Source organism: Aegilops tauschii, chromosome 4, assembly GCF_002575655.3.
Source record: "Aegilops tauschii subsp. strangulata cultivar AL8/78 chromosome 4, Aet v6.0, whole genome shotgun sequence".
Taxonomy (NCBI): Eukaryota; Viridiplantae; Streptophyta; class Magnoliopsida; order Poales; family Poaceae; genus Aegilops; species Aegilops tauschii.
In genome coordinates this window covers 10854660-10861321 of record NC_053038.3, presented here as the reverse complement: position 1 = coordinate 10861321, position 6662 = coordinate 10854660, and positions in this window count along the sequence as shown.

The following is a 6662-nucleotide window of genomic DNA, read 5'->3' as shown; positions in this document are numbered from 1 at the left end:
TAAGTCGTTTCATACCAGTTCCGTCTATCTCTTTATTATGAAAGACCAGATTGGCCCGTTCCGCCATACATAAGTACCCCCTTTTCGGCTGAGTAGGATTCGACAATTGCTGAGTAGAATTCGACAATGGGCCTGAGTCAGTGATTCGAAAATTTAATTAACTTGCCTCAATCTCAATCTGGATTCGCGTGGCAAATAATGATGATACTAGGGAAATCGGAATGCCCCCCGAAAGGGGAGGGGCATCGCCGAATCTAACTTTCTTGTTTAGGTAGTGTATGAATAGGCCTGACTAAATCCTTGTATGGCTTCCTCTATTTCTCTATAAAACGAAATATGACCAAGAGTGGTTCGAATGTATATCGAACGAATTTCTTTTTTTCTATTTCCCATTATTAGATAGTGGGCATAAATCTCATGATAAGTCCCCAAAGATTCATATTGAACTTCAATCGGAACTTCTCTTGACCCAATGACGCGCTGATCCAGGTTCCATCGTAGCCACAAGGGACTATCTAAACTGATTAGTTTTTGTCTACAAGCTCCCATTGCATCATAAGAACTAGAAAAATGGGGTTCTTTATCTTTCCTATATTTAGAATTATTATTATTATTGTAATTTACTTTTAGATTTGGGTAGTTTCTGCAACTATTATATCTATTTGCACAAATACCTCGACGCTTTCCAATCGTTAATACATAAAGCCCGATAAGCATGTCTTGGGTTGGTACGCAAATAGGATCCCCAATAGCGGGAGATAAGAGATTCATATGAGAAAACATAAGTAAACGGGCTTCTGCCTGAGCTTCCAAGGATAAAGGTAGATGAACAGCCATTTGATCTCCATCAAAGTCCGCATTGAAACCCTTACACACTAATGGGTGTAAAGAAATAGTACGCCCCTCTACTAAAGTGGGTTGAAAGGCCTGTATGCCTAATCTATGCAGGGTAGGTGCTCTATTTAACAGTACAGGATGTCCCCGCATAACTTCTTGAAGTATTTCCCATACAATGGGTTCTTTTTCCCAAATTTTCCTTTTAGCAATCCTTACATTAGAAGTGGCGCGTTTTGTGATTAAATCGTGAATTACAAATAGCTGAAAAAGCTTTATTGCTATCTCTGGAGGTAATCCACATTGATGTAATGAAAGCGAAGGACCCACAACAATGACAGAACGCCCCGAGTAATCGACCCGTTTCCCAAGCAGAGTCTCGCGAAACCTTCCCTCTTTACCTTCAATTACATCTGAAAGTGATTTGTATACTTTATTGTGACCATCCCTCGTCGGTTTCCCGCGGGGCCCACTATCAAGAAGTGTATCCACGGCTTCTTGTACCAATTTTTCCTGGCACATTACTAAATCTGCTGGCGCTAATTCACTTCTTTTTAATAGATAGGCAAGATTGTTGTTCCGACGGATAACTCTATTATAAAGTTCATTAATTTCTGAAGTCACTACTTTATCTCCAGACCTATAAACAATAGGTCTCAATTCGGGAGGAAGAACCGGTAATAAGCACAAAACCATCCATTCTGGTTCTACATTTGTTTGAATAAAATGTTTCGCCAATTGCATGCGTCTAATCAAAAAAACTTTTCTTATTCGTCTTTTTCTATCTTCCCACTCATCTCCACTATACCCCTCGTCTTCTAATTCCTTCCATTCGACCAAAGAATTCTCTATAATAATTCGCAAATCTAAATCTGCTAATTGTTCTCTAATAGCACCTGCTCCTGTCGCAATTTCCCGATTTCGAAATGTTGCAAAGCCTGGGGTAGAAAAAAAGGGAGAAATGCTGTGGTTACAGGATGCAATTTCCTCTTCGAATAAACCTCGTAATCGTAAAAAAGTGGGTTTTTTAGTGCTGGGCCTAGCAAAAGAGAAATCGCCGTATACTGGGCCCTCCAACTTCTTAAGAGGTTTATCTAAAAGATTCGCGATATAACTAGGAAGACCTTTCAAATACCACACATGAGTCACGGGACATGCGAGTTTGATGTATCCCATTTGATATCTTCGTATCCGAGAATCCAAAAATTCTACCCCGCATTTTTGGCAAAATCTTTCGTCTTCGTTTTCAGCTCCGCTCGCTCAAGAATTGCCACAAGCGCAAATCCCGCTTTTTATGGGTCCAAAGATTCTTTCGCAAAACAATCCATCTTTTTCTGGTTTATCGGTTTTATAATGAAAAGTAGAGGGCCTTGTGACTTCGCCAACGACTTCTCCATTAGGTAGGTTTTTGTTAGCCCAAGCCTTTATTTGTTGAGGGGAAACGAGTCCAATTTGAAGTTGTTGATGTTTATATTGGTCAATCATAAAATAGAAATAAGAAAATAATTTATATTTATTCCGATCAAACTTCCTCCCTATTAACCTGGAAGTTCTTTTCAGATACAAGGAAATGATTCAGTTCTAGAGCCAAAGATCGTAGTTCTCGAACGAGCACTCGAAAAGATTCTGGAGGATCCTCATGATTAGGTATTATTTTTCCCCAGATCGTAGCATTAAGTATTTCTTGGCGAGCTATAAGATGGTCAGATTTATAAGTAAGTATCTCTTGTAAAATATGAGCAACACCAAATCCTTCTAAAGGCCAAACTTCCATTTCTCCTACTCATTGTCCCCCTTGCTTGGCTCTTCCTCTAACCGGTTGTTGTGCAACAAGTGAGTAGGGCCCAGTAGAACGCCCATGAATTTTCTCATCAACTTGATGAATTAATTTTAAGATATAGGACTTCCCTATTATAGAACAGGTTGCTCAAAGGGGTTGCCTGTTCTTCCATCAAATATTCTTCTTTTTCCCGGGTACTCGGGTTCAAATACCCATGGATTTTTTGTTTCTTTACTGGCTTCATATAATTCTGAAAAAACAAGTTTTCTTGAAGCCTCTTGCTCATATCTCTCATCAAAGGGTGCTATTCTATAATGTTTCTTTAGCAGATCCCCCGCTAATCCGAGCGAGCTTTCAAATATTTGTCCCACATTCATTCGGGAGGGTACTCCTAAGGGATTGAAGACCATATCAACGGGTGTTCCATCTTGCAAATAGGGCATATCTTGCCTAGGCAAAATTTTGGAAATGATCCCTTTATTCCCATGTCTTCCGGCTACTTTATCCCCAACTTTGATTTCACGTTTCTGTAAAATATATACACGAACCATTATGTCGAGCGGGTCCCTTTGGATCCATTTCACATCGATAACGCGCCCTCTTCCACCTATAGGTAATTTCAGAGAAGTTTCTTTTGAAGTGGAAACCTCAAGGCCAAATATGGCCCGTAATAATCCAGCTTCCGCGATATAAGATGATTCGCTCGCTATCTGAGGCGTTAATTTACCTACTAAAATATCACCAGTTTATACCCAGGATCCGAACCTAACAACTCCATTTCTGTCCAAATTGCGGAGTAAATGTTCTTCTAGATGTGGTATTTCTTTAGTGATTTTTTCAGCGGAGCCCTGGCTTGTCGTATTCGTCTGAATTTCATATTTCCGGATGTGAAAAGAGGTATAAATATCTTCATATACCAAACGTTTCGCTAATTAGTACCGCGTCTTCAAAATTGTAACCTTCCCATGGCATATAAGCTACTAATACGTTTTTTCCTAAAGCAAGTTCGCCCCCAACTGTAGCAGCTCCTTCTGCTAAAATTTGTCCTTTTTTAATGGATTTACCCCGTGGAACCCGGGGTTTTTGGTGCATACAAGTATTTTTGTTAGAGCGACGGTGGTTAACTAAAGGAATACTTATAGTCTTCCCACTACTTGATAAAAGTATCTTATGACTATCAGTAGAAATGATCTTTCCCTCGCGTTCGGCTATAATGGAAACCCTCGAATCTAGAGCTGTTTGGCGTTCCAATCCAGTTCCAACAATGCATTTCTCGGACCGAGAAAGCGGAACTGCTTGGCGCTGCATATTAGAACTCATTAAAGCCTGATTCACATCATTGTGCTCAATAAAAGGAATGAGAGAACCCCCAATAGAAAAATATTGGAAAGGAAAAATACTTCTAACATGAATCTGTTCCCATGCAATAGTCAAGAATTCTTGACGGTATCTAGCCGGAACAACCTGTTCTTCCTGAATACCTTGATTCAAGGACAGAGAATTTCCTGCTGCTATCATATAATATTCATCTCTATTTGGTGATAGATAAACCACATGTCTCTCTTTTTTTTCTTTTGCTTTCTCAGCAGATATTTCATAAAACAGACTATCTATGGATCCCCACAAGTGATCAATTCTCGCATGAATTGCTAAGGATCCAGTAAGTCCAACATTGATTCCTTCAGACGTGTCAATTGGACAAATACGCCCATAGTGACTCAGATGAATATCTCGGCTCCGAAAACTTGCGGTTCTCCCCGTCAACCCTCCAGGACCTAAACAACTCACTTTTCGCCCATGAACAGTTTGTGTCAATGGATTCGTTTGATCAAAAACTTGAGATAACGGGTATGTGCCGAAAAAGGTCTCATAAGTAGTTATTAATAAAATTGAAGTTGAAGTTGGAGTTACCAAAGTTTGGGGAGTCGGTTTCGATTGACGTATGAATACTCTACGAATAGTTTTTTGAACTGCATGTTGTAAACGACCAAGAGCCAATCCGAATTGATCTTGTAACAGATCTGCAACCGAACGAATACGTTTATTTTTCAAGTGATTCATATCGTCATCGTCAAGTATACCCGTTCCAAATTTCATTCCAATCAAATGATCTGTAGCGGCCAATACATCTCGTGGTAACAAGAATGTATTGTTCTGAGGTATATCAAGATTAAGTCTCCGATTCATATTTCGTCGACCAATCCTTCCTAATTCACATTTTTGTATAAAAAATTTCTTTTGTAATTCCTCGCATAAGGACTCCGAAAATACCAGGTCCCCACCTACACAAGCAAATTGTTGATAAAACTCCAAAATAGCTTTTTCTTTTGACTCAATCCTCTTCTTCTCCTTAGCATTCGGGAAAGACAAGAAAATTTCAGGGTAGGAAACATTATCTAGCATTTCTCTTAGATTCGAACCCATAGCTGATGATAGAACTAGAATAGATATCTTTTGTTTTCTACTCACGCGAGCCCATATCCTTTCTTTTTTATCAATTGCTAATTCCGATCTCGCCCCCCCCAATCTGATATTATAGTGCCAGTGTAGATAGAAATTCCCTTATGATCTAATTCCGAGCGGTAGTAAATACCAGGACTTAGCAATATTTGATTGATCACAATTCGGTATATTCCATTTATAATAAAGGTTCCTAAGGAATTCATTATAGGAATGTTTCCGATAGAAATGGTTTGCTTTTGCACATCGAAACCAAAAATTAATCTCGTGGATACATATAATTCGGAAGAATAGGTGAGTGATTCATACACAGCATCTCTTTCTTTTATCGAGGGTTCTAGCAATGATATCCTTTCGCAAATAATTGAAATGCAATTTCGTGATCTCGATCTTTAATTGTTGGAAACTTGTCAAGTTCTTCTGCTAAGGCTTGATTAATGAACCTACAAAATCCCTCGAATTGGATCTGACTAAATCCGGGTATTGTGGACATTCCCTCATTTCCATTCCGGAGCATCTTAATCTTAAGTTTCCTGTTTATCAAAGAAAAATTCCATTATCAGCTCACTCTTCATCAATCCCTCTGGATCGATCTAGCAATCATGGAATCTATATTCTGTTTACTGAATCACATGAAATTCTAGGGAACTCCACATACGTATTTCATATATGTATTTCATACATATGAATAGAGACCATTTGGACGAAAGTTCGAGTTTGCCAGGGGTACAAATGAAATGAAAATGAATTGATAAAACATTCCTAAAAAAAAATTCTGCCACTTATACTTTATGTTATGATATTCTAATCAGATTGGATGGCAAAGATTTCTCATTTTATCTCCTTTCTATGAATGTAATAAAGCCGTAATATAATATACTAGAAAGTTTGACTTTACTTCGATTTAGAATAGCGTGCTTACTTTAATTTCTCAAAATAATTTGAGGGTTCTTTTTTATTTCGGATCGGAGTAGTATAATTGCTAGAAAATTAAGTATTTCATTGTGGAATTCTAAAATCAAGTAAGTCCTTTTTTAAGTACATGTCAATCTAGTTATCCACCTCTCCCCATATCCATGCTTTTCTTTTATCGTAATTTCACTTGGGTAGGCCAAGATAGTAAGGTTATACTCTATATCAGAGCAAATTTCCTTTTTTTATTCAAGATATTTAATTTAATACTTTGAAAAATTAAAGCATGATTCCCCATAGAGATATGTACATAAAGGGGATCTTTGGATAATAATGCTGTTCGGACCTAAAGTTTACCTATACACGGATTAAGCATAAAGTCATAATATTTTATTATGCCATTGAAGGGGGGGGAGATAATACCGATTTAAGAGTAGTTCACTACTGCAATAAAAAAAGAGAATTCTAGTTAACGGTTCCAATTTATTCTGAATTTTGCAGCCTGTGAATAGAAATCCACTTTTTCTTCTTTTTCATCTCAATAGAAAGAAATGGGAAGTTTTATTGTGTTAACAATGTATGTTTTAAGATAGAATCTATCGAGGAGAATAATAGAAACTGGATCAAAAAAAGCAGGAATAGATTTTTTGAAAAAGATTGGAAAAAAGTAAGTAGA